Consider the following 22816-nt stretch of genomic DNA (forward strand, 5'->3'; position numbering starts at 1 on the left):
ATTGCTTTCCCACTGCCTGTGCTCGATGCTCTGATCCTGGCATAGCTTTGCCCACAAGATACTTCCTCCCAACCAGAACCCTTGCCCACCCCGAAGTTCCAGCTACCACTGGAGGCTTAGAACTCTAGGTGGGGGAGGGGTCCTGGGACCTTCCTTCTTCCTTCCCCTTAAATCCATGTGTTCTAGAATTCTGGCCTTTCTAAAATATGATGACACATTTATTAACAAAAAATTCATGAGACTGTTTCTAGATGTCCAAGGAATCTTATATACAAAGGGGCATTTTTCATTAAACAGGCGCAGTTTGGAATTTCTATCATTTATTATAATTAATAGCATTTTGATAGGCTAATCCATTCCTTAAAAGTAATCCTTTCTATAACAAGGTTTAAATGTATTCTTTCAACCTCTGTTTAAAGACCTTCAATGGGAGGAATCTAATAATACCTAACCAGGCATTCCATTATTCATGAAGATTTCTGTAATTGCTATGAAGTTGTTTATTTGTTTGTTTCCTTATAGGGCTAGTAATTGGTCATGTGATTTTGTTTATATATAAGGAAAAGGAAATTCCCTCTTCCAATGCAGATTGGTATCTTCGCTACAGTTAATAGTCTTTGAGAGCTGACTAGAACAATGAAAGATTATGAAACTTGCCCAAGGTCTTACAACTGATATGTATGTGACAAAGCTGGGACATTAACCCAGCTCTTTCTTGCTATGAGGTGAACTTTTTTTCCTTTCTCCATATAGCCTAAAATTTCCTGATTTATCAAAGTTAAATTTTCATCCTTTCAGCTCCCATTGCTCCAGATTCTACCATTTGGAGCCAAACAGATAAATTTCAATCCTTCTTCCACTTGACAATCATTTAAATAAACCACTGAGCACAATGCCTAGAACCTGGTGGTAGGACATTGTTTAATTAAATTTTGCTCACCAGGACTCTAAATCCCAGGTTCCCATGTTCCTTCTCATTCTATGTGTGAAGTTAGAGATAATATAAGTTTTGCCTAGCTCTGCCCCTCAGTCTCTTATCCTCTGATTATGATTTGTGGAGGTAAGGTGAGTCCCAGACAGGAGAGTCTTTCACATGGTCTTATTTTTGTTAGATGATTAGGTTTTTATACTTCTATTTCCTTTTTACTCCTTCTACTTCAAGTGATTATTAATAAACTTTATAAAATTCATACTTGGAGCTATTGGATATTAATTTAAATTTACAAGGTTAATAAATACTTACTTGAAGAAAGTTATCAGGTCTCCTGAATTCAGTACTCTAGAACAGTGATAAAAAAACTTTTTAGAGGAGCAGGGGAACATGTGGAGAGGGGGGTAGGGAGCAGTCCACTCCCCATCTGCCTCTGGCTTTCTACTAACAAACTCCGGAGAACTCTGTACTGGGGCAACAGCACATGTACCTACAGAGAGGGCTGTGATTGCCCCCCCCCCAACTCCGGCAGGTATGCCATAGGTTTACCACTATGACTCTAGAAGTTGTCTAAAATATAATGAAACTATCATATCTCTTGATTCCTAGAACTTCTATCTCTCAATGCAATCTAAAGTTGTATTAGATTTAGTGGCTAACACATCCTTCTGCTGACTTGTGTTCAACTTAACACTTTAAGTTAAATAGATAGCTAGATATATCCTTCTATATATTTGTAATTGTAAGAGTCAAAATATTCCACAACTAATTCTATGATGGCACTTTCATAATTAATATCTCATTTATAAGTCTAAGACATATTTGCTATGTAAATACATACTAGAGATTATAATTATAATAACACATTTGCTTATAAACCTGAAAAAACAGAATTATGTACTAATTTCCTGAGTCATCTACCATATATACCATATCTATCAAACTACCATAGATATTTGATACAATGCTATACCATTTTCACTCAAGGTTTTGATACTAAAAATCTTTTTTGATTCTTTTGTTCAGGTGAATGAAATCAAACAATTAACTGTATGAAATATGTCCTAAAAGGGAATTGAGATTTGATCCATTAAAAAAAAAAACTGCCCAAGAACATTGAACCATTTAAATAACAGCTCTCAATATAACCTATCTCCTCAGAAAGAATGTCTCTCATTAACAAATTCCATTGTTCACTCAGAGGGCAATGATCCTGTTATTTCAGTATCTCAAGTACACTACACTGGGGATTGCTCATATTAAAGCATTGGCTAGACATAAGTTTTCAGTATTCTACCAATTATGATTTGCCTCCAAAAACATGGTCAAAAATATGTCATTCAGTAAGTGGATGCTCAGAAAGGGATAATTACATAGCAAGAATGAGGCACAAACTCCTGGGTCTCTTTGCTACTTGTAGATTTTAAAGACACAGAAGATGGCATCCTATATACAGAGCAGCTCCTCAGTGGAAGATTTAGGCAAAGACATAGATCAAAGTATTATAAGATAAGAAAACATCCATGGCTTGAAGTCTATATTCCTGGAAGAAATATTTACCTTGTGAGATCATACTTCCACTGAAAAATTGAAGAACTGTTCCTTTTTTAGTTTTTAAAAGAATATAAAATCCCAGACTGCTACCAAGTGGTACCCATTTTTCTGTGGGGAATAACCAAGAAGTCCTTTTCAAGATTCATATTGATTTTTTTTTGAAGACTATTCCCAAAATAGAAACACTCAATCATAATAAAATACTTGTTGAAATCATTCAAAATACTATGATTTCCACTATAAACCACTTTGTATCAAAATAACAACTCAATACTAATAGTTTTCAATAATCTGATTGTTCAAAACTGTTGTTCCTGAAAATGAGTATACATTTATCAATCACACTTTATTAATTTTTGAAATGAGACCTAATATCAAATATGAGAGAAGAAATGTACACAAATAAATTTTAAATTGTGACAAGAAACAAAGTACATAGCCAATCCAAAAAGAGAGGGAAGTCAGTTTAACTAGAACAAGTCGGTTTTATCATGAAATGGATGATTTTATGGTTATGCTGGCATAAAAATTAGGCTTTGAAAAATTGATAACTTTTCAAGTGGAAGAGAAGTAGAAGGAAGATATTCCAAATATAAGAAATGCACATATATATGTAGTAAAAATGAGAAGCATGTAGTATATTTAGGAAGCCAGAAGTAGGCTTCTTTGGCTAGAGTTTAAGATGTGTGAATGTTAGTATTAAAGAGAATCAGAGAAAGAGAGATTAGAACCAGATTGACTTAGGTGTTAAATGCCCAAGCAAAGGAATGTGAACTTCATTAAGTAGGCAATGGAGAGTCTTGAAGGCTTTTGAATATGTGCGTATTTTCATCATGCTAGTAAAAATATAGTTTCATATGGACAAAACTTCAATGCCTCCTTCTTGGACATAGGCCAGTGGGATATTTCACAAAGTTAATGAAGCAAGTAACACACACACACACACACACACACACACACACACACACACACATATATATATATGTATGTATGTATGTAATTTTTGTGGGAATTGGAATGTTTTGTTCTTTTTTTTTAACTGGAAGCTGCAGGAAAACCAACAAATCACTACCAATGTAGATCAGAGACTATATTAGTTGTAGAAAATGGCATAGCACACTTTGAAATTTAGCAGCTTGTCCTGGCAAATATAGAAGAGATAATATATTTCAGAGGTAAAGCTTGAACTCAGGTCTTCCCAGATATAAAGCTGGATCTATCCACTATGCCCTGATACATAGGTATTGTTGTTATTTTTGTCAGAATTATTATTGCTTTATAGGAAATGATAAAGTGACTCACAAACTTCAAGTGACTTGCCAGAATTCAAATAATAATTGCTAGGGCCAGAACTTGAGCCTATAATTCCACATTTAATTATTGAAGTCTATATTTTTCTAGCCAAAGCTAGAAAATTGTTGATGTAATTAATTATAAAGGCACAATAACAATAGCTAGTATGTATATATTACCTCAAGAGGATTGCAAAGTCCTTTACATACATTTTCTTATTTAATCCTCAGAACTTTACTATTGTGATTTGCCCCATGATTTTTACTCTAAGGTTGTCTTTCTTCTGGATAGGGTGAATGGGATCTCAAATGCATTAATTTCAAGCTCAACCTCGATACTTTAGGAACAATTCTCTTTTTATCTCAGTTTAGGAGATCTCCAAAAAGAGGGGAAGAAATTAAAAAGGTGCCCAGATCAAAACCATCTATCAAATGTGAAGGTAATTATATGGCTGCACAGAAAGAGGTATACTAAGCAATAAAGAATCATAGGATGATGAAAACAAAACTCAGTAAATTATTACTACAAATTACTAGGAATTTGATCATTTGAGGAATTACTTCTTAAGTCTAGTTCAAATATTTGGAAGAAGTTTCTTTACAATGGCTTCTAATTGGTGATTTTATACTTTACCTGCACTTAGAGGTGGAGGGTTACACATGAGGTAGGAGCTGAAAGGATCATAGATTGAAAAATGGAAAGGACCTTATTATTCACTATGTCAAATACAATTTAGGAAATTAAAGCTCAGAAATATTAAGTCACTTGCTCAATTATTTATGTTATATGATTTATATCTGGTATTTGATGTCAGTTCCTCTAGCATCCATATGTTTTGCCCTCATCTGCATAGAAATTTGAATCCATATATGGGGATGAAATCAATAAGGAAAAGAGATGAAAGCACAGAGCTTTTATTGACTTCTAAAACTTTGGGGAAATATAGCAAGAATAAAAATGTAGTTGTAATATCCTAAATATAACAATTTTGCCTTGGATATTTTAAAAGTACTTACTGGAAGGTATCTAGCAACTGGTTGAATTCTTTGTCACCTATGTGACTACGAGAAAGCCATGTAGTATCATTGAACCTTGATTGCTTCACCCTCATACTATTACAAGGTCCTGCTAATGTATCAGCCATTGCAAGTCTCTCTCTACTTTAGTCCATCCTTCATCCAGCTACCATTTTCCTAAATTACAGCTCGAAAGAATGTCATTCCAAAATCAATAAACTCTGATGCCGCCCTATGACTCAAGGATCAAATAAAAAATCATTTTTTGCATTTATAGCCCTTCATAAAGTATCCCCTATCCCTTTTCTGATTCCTTACACTCCCTTGTATTCTTTGGTCCAGTAATACTGGCCTCCTTGCCATGTTAAAGAAAACAAAAGAAGTAAAAAAACACTCCATTTCTCAACTCTGGAATTATCTCTGTCTCTTCTCTTGAATGGTCTGTTCTCCCTTTCCATCTCTACCTCTTGGATTCCCTGTTTTCCTTCAAGTTCTGATGAAAATCCCATTTACATAGTAAAACTTTCCCAAACCCTTTTAATTCTAGTACATTTCTTCTGAAAATTACTTTCCTGTGAGGCAGCTAGATGACTCATTGGATAGATGCTAGTCAGGAAGACCTAAGTTCAAATTCATCCTTTGATAGTTACTAGATGGGTGACCCTGCCTTGATCTGATCCAATATCTTTGCCTAGAAAACCCTATGGATAGTATAGTCCATGGTGTCATGAAGAGTTGTTTGAATTGAACTGAAAAACAGCATTCATTCCATACACCCCTTATTTGTACATTATTGTTTACTTGTTATTTCCTTCATTTTTATGTTTGTTCCTTGAGGGCAGGGACCTTCTTTTGAATCTCTTTGTATCCTCAATACTTAGACTAGGGCATGAAACACAGTAGGCACTTAATAAAAGTTTTGGATTGATTGATATAAACAATTAGAATTGAGATGAAATAAAACCCAAGTCTTTCCTGATTCTAAGAACTGTAATCTTGAAGAAACTGTAAAAAAAATAAATGTGACAATATGGAGATACCTAAAAAAACCTCTGAAAAAATTTTAGTCTTATTTTACTTTTTCCAGATATTTAGTGTCACATAGAGTGATCATGTTAATGTAAATGTGTTCTTTCCCTCCTTTCAAAGGAATATTTAAATGCTAGAATCTACAAATGAATTGGAATAATTCACTATTATCTGGAGAATAGAATCTGAACTTTAGTCATTTAGGTCAATGTTTTAAATCTTCTCCCTGTGGTTTTTCAATGACTTTTCAATGTGAATTGACATTCAAAATCCTTATGTACTAATTGTCAAAGAACACATCTGGTTAACTTGCCAGTGAATGTATGTATTTTCTCTATGATCTGTTTTCTATGGTATTTGAGTAAATTAAAAAAAAACAAACAAACAAACAGAGAGGAGGAGTCCTACATAAAGAATTTCAGTATGACCAAGAAGGTACTTTAAATGAAAGGGGCCTATATTTTAGTAAGAGCTGTACAATTTTTACTTAAAATAGTTCTTTTTATGAATGCAAGTTTGTATATGAAAGCCTTTGAAAATCTAAAGCTTATCTTATTTGCTGACAATGTTTGCAAAAGGGTTTAATCATAGTTCACATGCACCCAGAAAAAAATCTCTCCATCTCTAAACTAGATTTTGTAATAATGCCCAGGGTTTACATGATAAATTAATTTCTCCTTCACTTTCAATTGTTTTAGAAGCCTGAATACATGGTCGGACATTAATAATAACCTGTGTTTATGAAATCTAGACTTTAAGTAGGAACTTTTAAACATAATATTGAATCTTAAGGCTTTTCAGTGAAGTAAAAACACAGGATTGCCATGTACCCAGTGTAGTTTTATAGCATATGCTTTGTTACATTTTCAGGATCACAAAGTATAGAAACAGCTTACAATCTAGATATTTTAGTTGTAACTGAAAGTCTGATGTATACCCTTTAGGATTATAAAAGGACTTCTCATAACATGTATAGGAAATGGGTTATTGATCTTATTAAAAGAAACATCAATGGTAGACACAGGACTGAGGTGCTGGGCCTGCAGTCAAGAGAACTTGAATTCAAAGTTGATCTTAGACACCAACTAACTAGGCAAGTTACTTAACCTCTATTTTCTCAGGTTACTCATTAGTAAAAAATGTATGTGATAATAACACCTATCTTAGAGGGTTTCAGAGGGTCATATAATATAATAATATGAAGTACTTAGCAAAAATATTTATAGCCATGTTCTTTGTGATGTTAAAAAATTGGAAAATGAGGGGATGCCCTTCAATTGGGGAATGGCTGAACAAATTGTGGTATATGTTGGTGATGGAATACTATTGTGCTAAAAGGAATAATAAAGTGGAGGAATTCCATGGAGACTGGAACAACCTCCAGGAAGTGATGCAGAGTGAGAGGAGCAGAACCAAGAGAACATTGTATACATTGTGGAATGATCAAATGTGATAGACTTTGCTAATAATAGCAATGCAATGATTCCAGACAATCCTGAAGGATTTATGAGAAAGAATGTTATCCACATCAAGAGAAAGAACTGTTGGAGTAGAAACACAGGAGAAAAACATATGATTTATCACTTGTTTATATGGATATAGGATGTGGAGTTTTTGTTTTCAAAAGATTACTCTATTACAAAAACGAATAATATATAAATAGGTATTGAATGATAATGAATGTATAACCCAAGGGAATTTCTTGTTGGCTCTGGGAGGTGGGGAGGAAAAGAACATGAATCATGTAACCATGGAAAAATACTTTAAAATAGATAGATAAAATAAAGTACTTAGCATGATATAGTATAAAATAAATTCTACACCAGCTTTTATTGTTAAATAAAAAATTGTATAACAATTTTGATTTAGTTCCAGAAGGTTCTTTGGTAATTTTTTTTTAATCATGCTAATGCATCAGTGGAATCAGAAGTCCTGGATTTAATCTTGTCTTAATCATTTATTATGTTAAATTGGGCAAGTCACTTTATTTATAAGCCTCAGTTTCCTTATCGGTGAAATGAACATGGTGATTAAATACTCCCTTATTTTTTCCTACCTTTAAATTATATAGTTGTATAATCTATTAATTATTTTACTGTCAAGTAATAATAATTAACATTTTCATATCACTTTTAATATATTTATATTATGGCATTTGATTTTTATTTAAATTCTTTGAGAAAATTAGAAGAGCTATTTTTATCCCTGCTTCGCAGATTTGGTTGTTTAAACTCAAAGAAGTTCTGACTTGTCCAAGGTCACAAAAATAAATGGAGGATTAGGAATTTGAATCCTAATCTAGGACTCTGTATAGTGCAGCACGTTAAATAAATTTCATTTCATGACATATTATTTAATCCATGGAGATATTCCAAAGCAGTATAATACCTAAGTAAGATATTTAGCATAAAATAATTAGGACTTTGCTTAGCATATAATCTAGGGGAAATTTATATAAACTTGCACTGTAAGCAACCATTTCATTTTTTACAATTTAGAACTGGGCATCTAGTTGGCTCTGCAAATAGAGTCAGGCCTAGAGACAGGAGGTTCTCAGTTCAAGTGTGAACTCAAACTCTAGCTGTGTGATCCAGAGCAAGTTGCCTAGCCCTTAATGCTCTTCTGCCTTTGAACTGATCCTTTGTATCAATTCTAAGATAGAACATAAGGGTTAAAAAAATCTATAGAGTTGAATTTTCTTGTGAAATTCAGGCAGATGGTTTAAAAAGGCCTTAGAACTCTTTAGAAACTATATATAACGTCCCAATATTACTAAATGTTTTTAAAATGAAGTTCTGTTTATACTTTTTAGTCTTTTTTATTCTGCAGAAAGCACAATAGTATTTTGAATATCTGTTACTTCAGAAAAGGTTCTAGGATGAAATGGAATGTGATGAGAATTTATAAGCTTCTGCTTTGTGTCAGGCACTGTTCAAGGTGCTGGGATTCAAAGATAAAATGCTTTAAAAATACAAGGTCATTAATGATATATAGCTATGAAATGGCAGTCTCTCTAGAGAGGGAGTAGATTGGTCATATTTGGATAGATTCAATTATAACAGTGTTATTAACCACTCAATCAATCAATCAATCTACAAGCATTTATTAAGTGTCACTTGAGCGCCAGGTACTGTGAGAGCTATTGGCAATACAAGGATTTAAATGAATTATTCCCTTCCTTCCCTCACATGCAAAATCTGCTTTCTCTTTTTTTGAGGGAGTTATATGAATACATAAAATACATGAAAAATAAGGCTGGTGCATACATAATACCTATTTGTCAATCACAAATTGAATTCCTACACAATTTTTCTTCAGAACATCAGGATATTTTAAGATATAATTAGCCCATGTTCATATTTTCAATGACCCTTTCCTTGATCACCATGTAGAGGAATTGTGATCTGTCTGCTCTTTCACCATTTCCTTTCCACACCAACCACCTCTCTAGGACCAAATAAGTATTTTAGCACCCTCTCCTGTCCCTGTTTGCCTCTCCCCACAGGATATCAATTTTGGAGTGAGCCATGGGGTAGAGTTGAGTTGGTTACTGATTGGAGATTGAGAACTTCACCCTGTGTTAAAATTATATCTTGTTCTGGTTCCCCAGATCATCTTCCTTTTAGTCATGTTTATAAGAAATCAATATGAAAGGAAAATAGCAGAAAATAAGCTTACAAAGGAGAACTTAGAAGTCATGCATAAACTCCCAAAACTCAAAGGAGCAAAATTTACAAACTGTACCATATGTTAATCAAAAATAACATCTTGGCAAAACATATAGAATGAGGTAAAGATATCTAGGGTCTTCTAAAGAGTTTTGATTTTATGACGTGTAATCTCCGATAAGAGCCATCCTTAGAATATGAATAGGTAGTGATATTTTGGTATAATATAGACATGTTAATTTTAAAGTTTTTGTTGACAATTTTCAGTTGATTTAGATGTTTTAAGGAAGGAACCACAAAGTAAAACAAATAAGAATTAGTCTGCTCTTTCCCAAACCCTAGAAATACAAAAGTCTCAAACTCTTGCTTTTAAGTACTTTTCCATCTCCATCAGGTGCTCCCAACTCATGGTTACATTTTGATATGTATCTCATTTTTTTACAGAATAGGTATCCCCATATCAGCCTGCTGGAAGTGTTTAAACTACTCATGTGTCCAATCACATTACATATCACCAAAGGAACTTTGACCTGCTCTGCTTATTTTATTCATTCACATTATGTTATTTAATTTTTAATATATGTTTCCATGGTTACATGATTCATCTCTGTCCCCTCTTCCCTCTTCCCTCCCAGAGCTGACAAGAAATTCCACTCGATTTATTATTACCCAAAACTTATTTCCTTATTATTCATATTTATAATAGGGTAATCTTTTAAAAACCACAATCCCAAATCACATACCCATACAACCAAGTGATAAATCTGAGATATTTGGATATGTAATAAATTTCTAAGAAACTTGAGCTTCTAAATTAATGTATAAATAAAAACAAATAATTCCTATTTTTTCTGACTTATGTATTTTAACAATGGCTATAATTATGATAATTATGACAATATGATACTGCCTTCATTTAACTAATTCAATAGGTCATTAAGCCTTTATTAAGTGAAATTTAATTTTGACCACTTTTTCTTCCCCTCTGTTGGAATATAGGATTAATATCAGAATGTTCAGACCAAATTTTACATACAATGTCTGATGCTTATTAACCATGTAGAATTTGTAAACCCACTCATCTGTATCAACCTCATTTTTTGATGCAGGTATACTATATAGTATCTGTTGAGGTTCCATCCAAGATATTTATTATCTTATAAAGCTTCCCTTACAGACTTCTTCTTTTTTGTCTCTATAGCTTCTCCACTTCTCCATTCCTATAGTCTTGAAAACACTATTTTTGGGGAGTTTTAGGCTCTTCATGTCTTAATTCATATTAACTCTCAAGTTTCCCTAATTTATTTGAAGGTTTAGTGATCTTTGTATGTGCTATACTATTAATAATTTAATTATTTTATGAGATCATATTCTTTTTTTCTAGCTCATCAGATTCCCTAATATCACCTAGAGCATGTAATTGCATGGCTATTTGTTTTCACAAAAAGATATTTTGTAAGCACTATCCTTGCATGTACTTTAGGAAGTGAAGTAAGGGATTTGTGTAAGACTATCAGAGTCTGAAGCTCTCAATCTCAAACTTCACAGGTACATTTCTATTCAAATTTTTGAACAGTTGATCTGCCACTTGGCATTTGACAAAAACAATACAATCAGAAATACATGGCACAGAAATAGAAGTTGTAGAAGCAGGAATAGTGCTCCATTTTTCAAATGGGCCAACTTGTACTATACTTTTAAACCTACATTCAATTTCATGGCTATATTCTGGAAGATAGATGTTGGTTACCTCGTTGCTGACCTTTGTATTTAAAGAACATTAAAATCATATTACTGGGCATTGTCTTTTGAATCATTCATATACTGGATTTAAGTGAGAAAGAGCTGTACAAAGTTGTCCAAAGTTGAATTCTGAAGTCCAATGGCAGGAAAAAAAGTGAAGATGATTGATGATGACTTGAGATGCGGTGGATTCTTAAATATCTAAACAAGCTCTAATTGTTCCATAGTGCTTGATTTTATCAATTTTATGGCAATTGGAGCAAATTGTTACAATCTGCCCCTTCCTCCAGGGGAAGTCTTTGAATGCCTGGGGAAAAGAAGTCCCTTACTTATAGGTAGATTTGAAATCTGTCAATTACTCTCAATCTGGGTTTCCCTGTCTGATGAGGAGGTTTATCTTTGTGTGGCCACTGCACATGCCACAGCTTTTTGGAGCCACACAGGAGAGCAGGGTGGCAAGTAGACACCAAAAGAGAAAAGAAGCCTGGGAAAGGGTTTTAGAAATACTCACACCAGAGATATTAGTCTTCTCTGAATACCTTGTATACTTCAGGTATCGGGATAGGGATATGGCATAGACCCTATACTCAGAAATCTTGTTTATAAAGGGAAAGTACAAAAATAAATCTGTTATATACTGTAAAGGGTGAAATTATGGTTGAGATTGAAAAAATCTAAATTTAAGTGGTCGCCAAGGGAAATCCCAAATAATAAAATACCCAAGTCAGCTGCCAAATTTTATGGTGATTTAATTACAACAGGAGGAAGAAAATATTAGAGGGAAAGAGAGAGAAGGAGATAAAGAAAGGAGTTTAACTCAAAGCCCACTCTGGCTCAGGTTTTGCCAAAGCCAGAGTTTAAGGCCCTGGAGAGCCAAGGCAGAGAAAGAGATCAGTCCTCACCACTCATGTGGGCAGTCTGAAGGAAAGCTGTCTGCAGGGATCCTCCAAGCTCGAGCTCCAGGATTGAACTGCCTTCTATCCCTCTCCACAGGAAGTCACAAGAACTCCAGAGGCTGTTCTCTACCTTACTTCCTGTGTCTCACATGTGCCAATGGTGGCTCAAGCTTGACTTAGGACAGCTCAGAGGTCTGTCCTTTTTTTGCACATCTGTTGAAGGCCATTTTCTCAGATAATTAAATCTTGAGTTTGATGCAGCCCTTCCTAATCTTGTTAAACTGAGTAGGGTGGAGAATGTGGGTTTCCAAGACATGATTCTGTTATTTCAAGTATCCCCATTGTTATTGATCAAGAAATAGCTAAATCAGATCTTCTAAAGAATGGTCTGATTAGGGTGGAATAGTTTTAAAATTCACAATAGGAGAAAATGAAAAAAGTTAAAAGAAAAGTTTTGGTAAAGTCCTATAAAATTTGGAGAGGGAAGAGGGAGAAGATATCTCAAAGAGATTTGGGGCAGAGAAATCTATGGAGGAATTGGGTTTTAAAGAAAGGAAAAGAAGTAATTTAGTAGAAATGAGGGAGGGATTAGCAGAATTGACTCTGGCTTGGGAAAGGACTAATCACAGGCACAGAAATGAGGAGAAACTAAAGCATAATAACTAAAAATGAAACTATAAGAATTAATCCAAAATACAGAGACTATAAAAAATCTATTAAAGGATAAATTTAGAGAGTTAGGTTTGAGCCATATCGTGGAGAAACTTGAATGAAAGACTAATGAATTTAAATTTATTTCATTAGGCAGTGGAAAGTTTTCAAAATCTTTCATGAACTCAATCAACAATCAAAAAGTATAAAAATTAAATTATTTAGAAATTAAAAATATAAATCAGTTTGAAAATGATCAAGAAATCATGCCTATCTTGTACAGTAACCTTGTGAGCTATACTCTGGATATATACAAAGTAATTGGGAAGAAGAAACACTCGTTTCTGAAGGAATCAAGAAGGATCTACTACAGAATGTGGCACTTTAGTTTAGGGTTAAAGGGAATTAGGAATTCTTTAAGTCAGAGGTGAGGGTTAGTAACCTGTGGAAATGTTTTTAACAGAAAAAAATGGCTATCATAGAATCATTTTTTTGACTTTAATTTTGACAAACACAGCAGGAAACCTAAGGAGTTCAGAGAATAGAGTACTCAACCTAGAGTCAAGACCTGAGTTCAAAGCCTACTTTATACACTTAATAGCTATTTGAACTTAGGTACCTCATTTCATTGCTTTCTGATTCCTTTTCCTCGTGTATAAAATGGAGATAACAATAGCACCTACCTCCCAGGGTTTGCTTTTTTTTTTTTGGATAAAATATTTGCGAATAATTATATAAATAATGACTATCTGAGGATTATTATAATAACAATAATATTGGTGATCTGTGTTTACAAAGTTTATTTTATTTAACTTTATTCTTAGGAGCTTCAAATGGAAATTATATAGATTTTAAAGCTAGAAGAATTTTTAGTAGGGAAGGCACAATTAGTGGGGTCAAGAAAGATTTTATACAGAAGATAATTTCTGAGCTACATCTTAAAGAAAGACAGGGACTTTATGAAGCAGAGGTAAAGACATTGTGTCTTTAGGCATGTGGATCAGGGAGTGCAAACATAAGATTTCTTTAGGACAAGTATACTATATATAAAAAAGGATTCTTGGTACTCATATGGATGACATATGAAATGACAAGAGGGGAGTGAGGTGAGCATTATTTAGCATTAAGTATCACAATATTCCATTTCACAAAGAAAAACACAAAACAAAACCCTGAATCTTTTCCTAGTATTTACATTTTATGAAGAAGAAAATGACCATCTAATCGAATATCTCTCCTTTTCCGTGCACTTGGATTGGCAGTAAGTCGTTCTTGAAACTGGAAGCATGGCTTTATTTAAATAACTTTATTCTGTTAGTCAGCCTTCCAACACTGACCTCATCTTTCATCTTGTCAGAACTAAATGTTTTCCTATTGCCTCATATTTTGTTGCCATCTAAGTTAGAAAGCTTGTTGCCCAAGGCAGGGAGCTTATCCTTTCTGTTTTATGTTTTATGAAGTGTCAGCACTGCTTTATGACATTATATAAGTCATAAATAATAGGAGTAGTTGAAGTGAACTACTCAGTTCCCTATGAATGAAAAAAAATCTGTAAAATATGGAAAATATTTTACCTATGTTTTCCTACAATATGCATTGTTTATAACTAGATTCCTTATTTATTTTTTATTGTTATAATGAACATGTTAAAATAATTGAGTAAAAGACAATTTAACATAATAGAAAAAGAAATGAACTGAAATAAGAGAAAACAAAAAGTGAACATAAATATGGAAAACATAATATTTAATATAAATGGAGAAGTATTTTGTATAGTCAAAGTTTGCAATTTTATCTTTCTTTTTTTCTTCTTCATTTTCTTTAACTCTATGGTTAGGACAGCATCCTGACCATTCAACCACTCAGTTTCACAGATGCTCACAGAGATACTGACAGCATAGGGGGATCCCAGGCCACTATGGAAGGAAGGGGTAAAAGAGAAAGCCCTGGGAAACAGAAGGAGCTAGAGGAGGTGATCACTCCAGCCAAAGGTAGAGTGCCAGGCCTGGAGCTAGCCACCAATCTACTTGTCATAAGCCAATATGGGGGAGCCCCAGGATAGCCAGCTGGGCAGCAGACAGTTAATTTGCAGAGCCCTTTACTAGGTAAGTGGAAAAGAATTTGCTGTTTTTACTCAGAGACCAATAATGAATTGCGGTTTAGTATTAAAAAAAAAAACTGCTTGAATTAAAATTTGTATCTTCTGTTTGATCTTCTAATTTGATGTAAATATTTATTTGTATTTACTGTTTAAGCACATGTTATTCCTTGTGATTGTCATTAATGAGAATTAATAAGTAGTAAGGTTTAAGGATGATATACTATATGTAGCTTTGGTGGGGCTAGTTGACCTCTGTGAAACATTAAACTGAGCATTTGGCAATCACACCAAAACCTGTCCACTCAGCTTGCTGTTGGATATGTTTCACTTTTATTATTGAATCTTAATAGATGCTTTTCCATTTCTTCATTCTTGACTGCCCTTACTTTTTTAATCTTTTTGGTAATTATTATCATAAAATTTTCCATTTAGTTTACTAAATAGTCTTAGAAAACTTTTATGGAACACTTTTTTTTCAAAGCACTTTACATACATTACTTCATTTGAGTCATCCAAGAAATTTGTGAGATGTTTTTATAAATATTGCCTCCCCTTACTTAGATATAGAAAATCAAGGTTATTCAATTTCAATGGCAAGTTATCAAATTTGATAATGAATAGTAGTATAGAAGACATAAATCTTTGTCTTTTGGATTCCCATTTCAAAGTTCTATCCACACACCTCCTATGTCTATTATTTTCTGCTTTGCAACCAGAAGCTGGTCCTCTTTCAAGGGCAAAGTTAAGTATAATAATTATATTCTAATCAGAATTGTGGATATAAATAAATTTCATATAAATTATGCAGGGAAAATGCATTTTGTGGGGCTTTTGATTTTATGAATTATTTTTAAGGGTTATTAGATGGGTAAAAGTTATTGTTACTTAAAATAATTTATATCTTTTTAAATTAAATTCTTTCCAAGTTTTCTTTCAGTTCTAATATATTTATGATATTTGTATAGATGCTTTTGATTACTGAAGAATATTTAGTGGTGTTTTAAATATTTTTAACTTGTGAAATGTCAAACTCAATTTTTTCTTCAGTTTTACTCTGGTAATGCTTCCCTGAGCCAGTTCTTACCTTTTTGCCTGATCACTTTGATCAAAGTTTATCAAATCATTGATTCTACCTGGAATATTATCTTCTTTTCATTTTCCTCAGGCAAAAATGTCAGACCTCTTGAAAGCCATTTAATTGGCATTGTTAGCTCATATACCGACAATATTGAAATTAATCCCTATGATTTTAGGAGAAGACATATTGTAGAATTGATCTTCATTGATATTATTTTAAAAATCCAGGCTACCATTTTAAAGTAGATAGTGCCACAAGCCTGGACAGTGATTAATTGATTTAATTTGGACAATACTTATAAACTGAGTACTGTTTGATGCTTCCAGGTGACATAATAGAGAGAATTCTCTGAGTTTGAAATCAAGAAAATCTGATTGAATCCTTGCTCAGATTCTTACTAATTAATTGTGTGAGCCTGGGCAAGTCACTTAATCTCTCTTAAACTAGTTTTCCTCATCTGAAAAATGAGGGGAAATTAAAAAAAAATTCCCTGCAGAATGTAAGTCAGAATCAATATAAATATATGTATATGCATACATATATATATATATGTATATATATATATGTTTAGAATTTTCATTATATGCAATATAAATTCTCCCAATAAGGAATGCTTATGAAAGCTAATTTATCATTTTAAGGCCCTATTTTGACTTATGTAGCATAACATGTCATAAATACTTGAGTGTTCACAGTCATGCTGCTCTAGCTGTCCAACACTAGGGGTACTTCTTTCTCTTTAAGCTCAAGCTGAAAGACAAGGAAATGTGGAAAAAATAGAACACTGATATACTTTTTATGCATCTATGAACAGATTCAATCTGGATTTCAATACTGGAATTCAATACTGGAAAATAATCTGAAATTATGTCTAAAGGGCTGTAAATGTGTGTAGACCATTTTACCCTGAAATACCACCATTTAAATGTCAGATTTTCTATGTAGTTCTGGGTGTCAGAGAGGGGTAGTATCTTTGGTATGGAGGGCTTGTTGTGCCCTCCTAGGGCAGCTCTCCAACCTCTGATCCCCACCTGACACCCAGCTCTTACTTGTGGCTCCCAGTAGCTGCTAGCATGCTGCAGCAGCCATACCCCAGGCAACGGCTTCGACAGGCCAGCTAAACCTTGTGAGGGTAGTCATCGGGTCATCGTCAACCCCTGGTGAACCAGGGCTTTGCTCACCCAGCATGTGAAGACTGCTTCAGCCTAACAGATGGAAGAAACCAATAAGAAGGTTCAACGGCTGAGATGGTGACGCAGCAAAGCACTGTGGAGTGCTTAGGGCATGTTGGAGCACAAAAGACAACATGGCCATCCAATGCAGCTGAGAAAGTCTCCGGGTGTAAAGATTTTTCGTGCCATTGGACCCAGGCTTCCAACACCGAGAGAGTGGGACTGTCTCTGTGCATCGACTCTTCCACTTAAATCTCTTTCATGCACAAGTGTCTTTGTGCAAAACGCACAAAGACAACCGTCATTCTCGATTACCGAGAGACTACTACCACCACCACCATTAAGCCTATATTCCAAGTAGATCAAAGATAGAAGAAAAGACCTTCCTTGTACAAAAGTATTCTTAGAAGCTTTTTTATGTGATGGCAAAGAACTGAAAACTGAAGGGATATCCATCAAGTAGGGAACAGCTAAAGAAATTGGGGAATGATTGTAATGGAATACTATATGAAATATCAAACACAAAATTCATCAAAAAACCTAGAAAGACATATAAAGTGATTCAATATGATATAGGCATGACCAGGAAAATATTATGGTTAGTAACAGTAGTAAAATACAGTGATCAAATGCACATAACAGCTGTCATTAACAATATAAGCATCTTCAAGATAGTTTCAAGGTACTCATGACAAAAAGGAATGAATTGGAAAAGTCTCAGTTTGAAACATGACATTCTTCACTGTATTTCTTCCATGAATTTTTCTCTAGTGTAAGCAATATGTGTCTTTTTTCACAACATGATGAACATACAAATTTATACCATACATGTTACCTATCATTTTTGAGGGGGGTTACTGGTGGGAGGAAGAGAACTTGAATTGAAAAATGTCAGAAAACAATTATTAAAAATTGTATCAACATGTAATCTGGAAAAAAAAATTAAAGGAAAGAAAGGCAAGGGAAATATCTAAAGAGAAGTTATCAGAAATACAACTCTCACTTAGAAAATTATCCATAAATCTAAACATGATCAGCTTCCAGCTTTTTTATAAAAGACATATATAAAAGACAAGTCAATGTCTTCTCCTGGAGGAGTCTGGAGACCTCATCACTATGGGCCAGGTACTGTGGCTCTTTGTGAAATCAGTCTTATGTTCTCAGAAGCTAGTTATACTTTTGTTTTGTAAACATCATTTCAGAGTACAAGTTGGAGCTTTTAAGGAGGCAGGTGAATCCTATCTGGTGGGCCTATTTGAGGAGAACAACCTCCATACCAATCGTAACATGATCATGTCAGAATACTCAGCTAGGATGCCACATACATGGAGAATGTACTTAAATTATGTTGACATAAAAAGACAGACAACATTGAATATATGATATAGAACAACTCAGAAAAGTATAGTGAATATATAGAATAATAATAATAATAATCACCATCAATAAGAAACTTGCTCACTTTAAAAATTACTCTGATATTGTCCAGAAAAAAGTGTTTTATAAGTCATATTTTTAATTGCTATAACTTTTCATGTGAACTTTTTTACTTTATTCATGTTCTCTGTTCTTGAATTTACATTCAAAATTTGTTCAAAAATGAAAATGTGAAAAACCCAACTCATGAACACTCCCCCTATTTTTTCATTCACATCATATTTAAATATCTTTTGACCCATTGGGGAAAAATATCTAACATTCATAATTACCAATAATTAGGGAAAAAGATATCTTTTTATTTCCTTTTCAAGAGTAAAATCTTATGCTAACATAATCTCTCTCTATTCTTTTTTCTCAACTTTCTCACTCTATTTCATAAAATTTCAGTGGTAGGCTACAGTTTTTAGTTTATGACTAAATTAGAATATAAACATTCTGCATTGACTCCTTTTACTTTATTAATAATGCAGGTTGGATATATTTTCTTTCATTATATTTTAATTTGTTTTCCATTCTCCTAATTGTGACCTCAGCTTTTAAAATTTTTAATGGTAGGAGGTGGAGTCAAGATGGCAGCATAGAGGCAGTGAAAGTTCAGACCTCTTAAAACCCTTCCTTACTGATTACAAACTAAATTATCCTAGGGGACAGAAAATCAAACCTAACAACAAGGTAGAGCCAAAGAACCCTTCTGCTGGACTGAACTTAAAAGGTATGCCCCCCAAAGTCAGAATTCTAGAACACTCAGCTCTAAGGGGAAGGAAGAAGTAAGGTCATGGGACCCCTCCCTCATCTAGACCATTAAACCTCCAGTGGCAGCTAGGACCTCTGGGTGGGCAAAGGTGCTTGTCTGGAGGGAGTACCTTATGTGCAAAGCTGTGCCAGGTTCAGAGCATCCAACACATGCAGTGGGAAAGCAGTTAGAGGGGAAAAAAGCAGAGCTCAGAGCAGGCAGCATTAGCATCAATGGAGACACACCATATTGCCCCCCCCTTCCCTAGGTTTTGGCCTCAGGAAACATCCAGCAACCCAGCTGGACTTAAATCTTTCAGAGGGAAGAGAAGCTCAAGCTCCAAAACCCTTCCCCTACAGACTGCTGGACTTAATCCCATCAAGGCCTCCAGAGGGCAGGGAAGCTCAAGCTTGAACACCCCTCACCCAGAGATTGCACTAAGAGATTTACTGACAAATTTCCAAGGGTGAAGGCAGAAAGAAAAGCCTAAAACCACAAGAGCTCAGGCAATTACAGGGAGTAAAAAAGGGGTAAATATGAGCAAACCACAAAAAAAGAAAATCAAAATTACAATCAACAGATTCTATACAGGCAATGAACAAAGTACAAATGGAACAGAAAAGGATGAGGGAACACCAAACAAACAAACAAACAAAAAATAAAACAGAAACCCCAAGGAATTGGAATACAGGCTCTAGAAGAACTCAAAATATAATTCAAAACACAATTAAGAGAGGCTGAAGATAACTGGAAAAAGAACATAAAAACTAGGATAAGACATCAGGAAACAGAGGTACTTGCACTAAAACAAGAAAATAGTGCCTTGAAAGTCAAAATCAACCAGCTTGAAAATGAGGCAAAGGAGATGAAAGAGGAGGCAAAGAAAATGAAAGATGAGGCAAAGAGGATGAAAGATGACTTCCAAAGAAAATCAAACCAAAAAGAGAAGGATGACCAAAAAGCCAGGGAAGAAATCCAGTCTTTAAGAATCAGAATACAACTAGAATTAAATGACCTCACAAGGCAGCAGGATACTACAAAACAAAACAAAAAGAATGAAAAAATTGAGGAAAATATTAAGCACCTCATTCACAAAACAGAAGATTTAGAAAATTGTTCCAGGAGAGATAACTTAAGAATCATTGGTCTACCAGAAGACCATGACAAAAGAAAAAGCCCAGACATCATACTACAGGAAATTATCCAAGAAAACTGCCCCAATACTCTAGAACAAGAGGGAAAAGTTGAGATTGAAAGAATCCACAGATCACCCCCTGTACTTAATCCCCAACTTACAACACCTAGGAATGTTATATCCAAATTCAGAAACTATCAAACTGAGGAAAAAATATTACAAGCTGCTAAGAAGAAGTCATTCAGATACCATGGAACCACAGTGAGGATAACACAGGATCTGGCTACATCTACACTGAAGTACCAAAAGGCATGGAATATGATATTCTGGAAAGCAAGGGAACTGGGTCTACAAGCAAGAATTAACTACCCAGCAAAACTGACTATACTCTTACAGGGGAAAGTATGATCATTTAACAAAACAGAAGAATTCCAAGATTTGTAAAGAAAAGACCAGACCTGAAAAGAAAATTTGATGCCCAAGCACAGAACTCAAGGAAATCACCAAAAGTAATTAAAGAGGGGAAAAAAAACAAAACCAAATCAAAACAAAACAAAAAACCTTTTTTTTAAGAGACCCAATAAGTCAAAATGATATGTATCCCTATAAGAAAAGAGGTCATTGGTAACTCTTAAAAATTGTTATTACCATCTGGGCACCTAGAAGAATTACACTTAGAGGGAACACTGACAAACTGTATAGGATGAAATGCCAAGACATAAATATGTATATAGATATATGTATGCATAAATAATTATATATATATGTATATATATATACACATATATACAACTAGAACTAAAAAGAGGTTAATACTAAAAGAAATGGGAAAAGAAACAAAATAGGGTAAATTTATATGTCACAAAGAAACTCAGGTTGGGAGTGGGGAAAACATCAATACACTGGAAGGATAAAGAGATTGGAGATCAGAAATACTCAACTCTTATGTGCATTGAAATTGCCTCAAAGAGGGAAGAACAATCCAATCCATTGGGGCAGAGAATTGAATTGAGCCTTACAGAGAATTAGAAGGGTAACAAATGGACTGGTGTGGATATAAGCAGTACAAGGGAGGGAGAGGGTGGGGGTAGTTTAAAAATACTGTAAGGAAAATAAGAGGGGAATAAAAAGGGAGGGAGGCTAGAAAGGGAAGTAAAATAACAGTGGTAATTAGGAGAACTGATTAAAATTAAAAAATTGGTGTAGAAGGAAATAGTGAAAGAAGAAAAGGCGGGAGTAGGAGTGGAAAGCAAATTGCTTGGAAATACCCAGCTGGTAATCATAACTCTGAATGTGAATGGAATGAACTCACCCATAAAACACAAGTGAATAGCAGAGTGGATTTTAAACGAAAACCCTACCATATGCTGTCTACAAGAAACACACTTGAGGAAGGTAGATGTGCTTAGGGTAAAAGTAATAAGATGGAACCAAATCTATTGTGCATCAACTGATAAAAAGAAGGCAAGAGTCACAATCATGATATCTGACAAAGACAAAGTAAAAATAGATCTAGTTAAAAGAGATAGAGAAGGTAATTACATCCTGATAAATGACAGTATAGACAATGAGGAAATATCAGTACTCAACATGTATGCACCAAACGGCATAGCAACCAAATTTCTAAATGAGAAACTAGTGGAGGTCAAGGATGAAATAGATAGAAAAACTATAGTAGTGGGGGACCTGAACCTCCTCTATCAGGAATAGATAAATCAAACCAAAAAATAAATAAGAAAGAGGTAAGGGAATTTAATGAAATCTTAGAAAAATTAGAGTTAGTAGATATGTGGAGAAAAATAAATAGGGACAAAAAGTAATACACCTTTTCAATAGCACATGGTACATTCACAAAGATTGACCATGTACTAGAGCATAAAACATTGAAAACAAGTTCAAAGGAGCAGAAATAATAAATGCAACCTTCTCAGATCACAATGCAATGAAAATAATAATTAGTAAGGGTACATGGAGAGGCAAACCAAAAAGTAGTTGGAAATTAAATAATATGATACTCCAAAATCAGTAAAAGAACAAATCATAGAAACAATAATTTTGTTGAAGAAAATGACAAAGATGAGACATCCTTTCAAAACCTATGGGATACAGCCAAAGCAGTACTCAGTTGGAAATTCATATCATTGAGTTCATATATTAACAAATTAGAGAGGGCAGAGGTCAATTAATTGGACATGAAAATTAAAAAACTAGAAAGTGAACAAATTAAAAATCTTCAGATGAAGATTAAATTAGAGATCCTAAAAATCAAAGGAGAAATTAATAAAATTCAAAGTCAAAGAACTATTGGTTTAATAAATAAGACTAGAAGCTGGTAATTTGAAAAAAATAGACAAAGTACTGGTCAATCTAATTAAA

This window comes from Monodelphis domestica, chromosome 2 (assembly GCF_027887165.1).
Source record: "Monodelphis domestica isolate mMonDom1 chromosome 2, mMonDom1.pri, whole genome shotgun sequence".
NCBI classification, from domain to species: Eukaryota; Metazoa; Chordata; class Mammalia; order Didelphimorphia; family Didelphidae; genus Monodelphis; species Monodelphis domestica.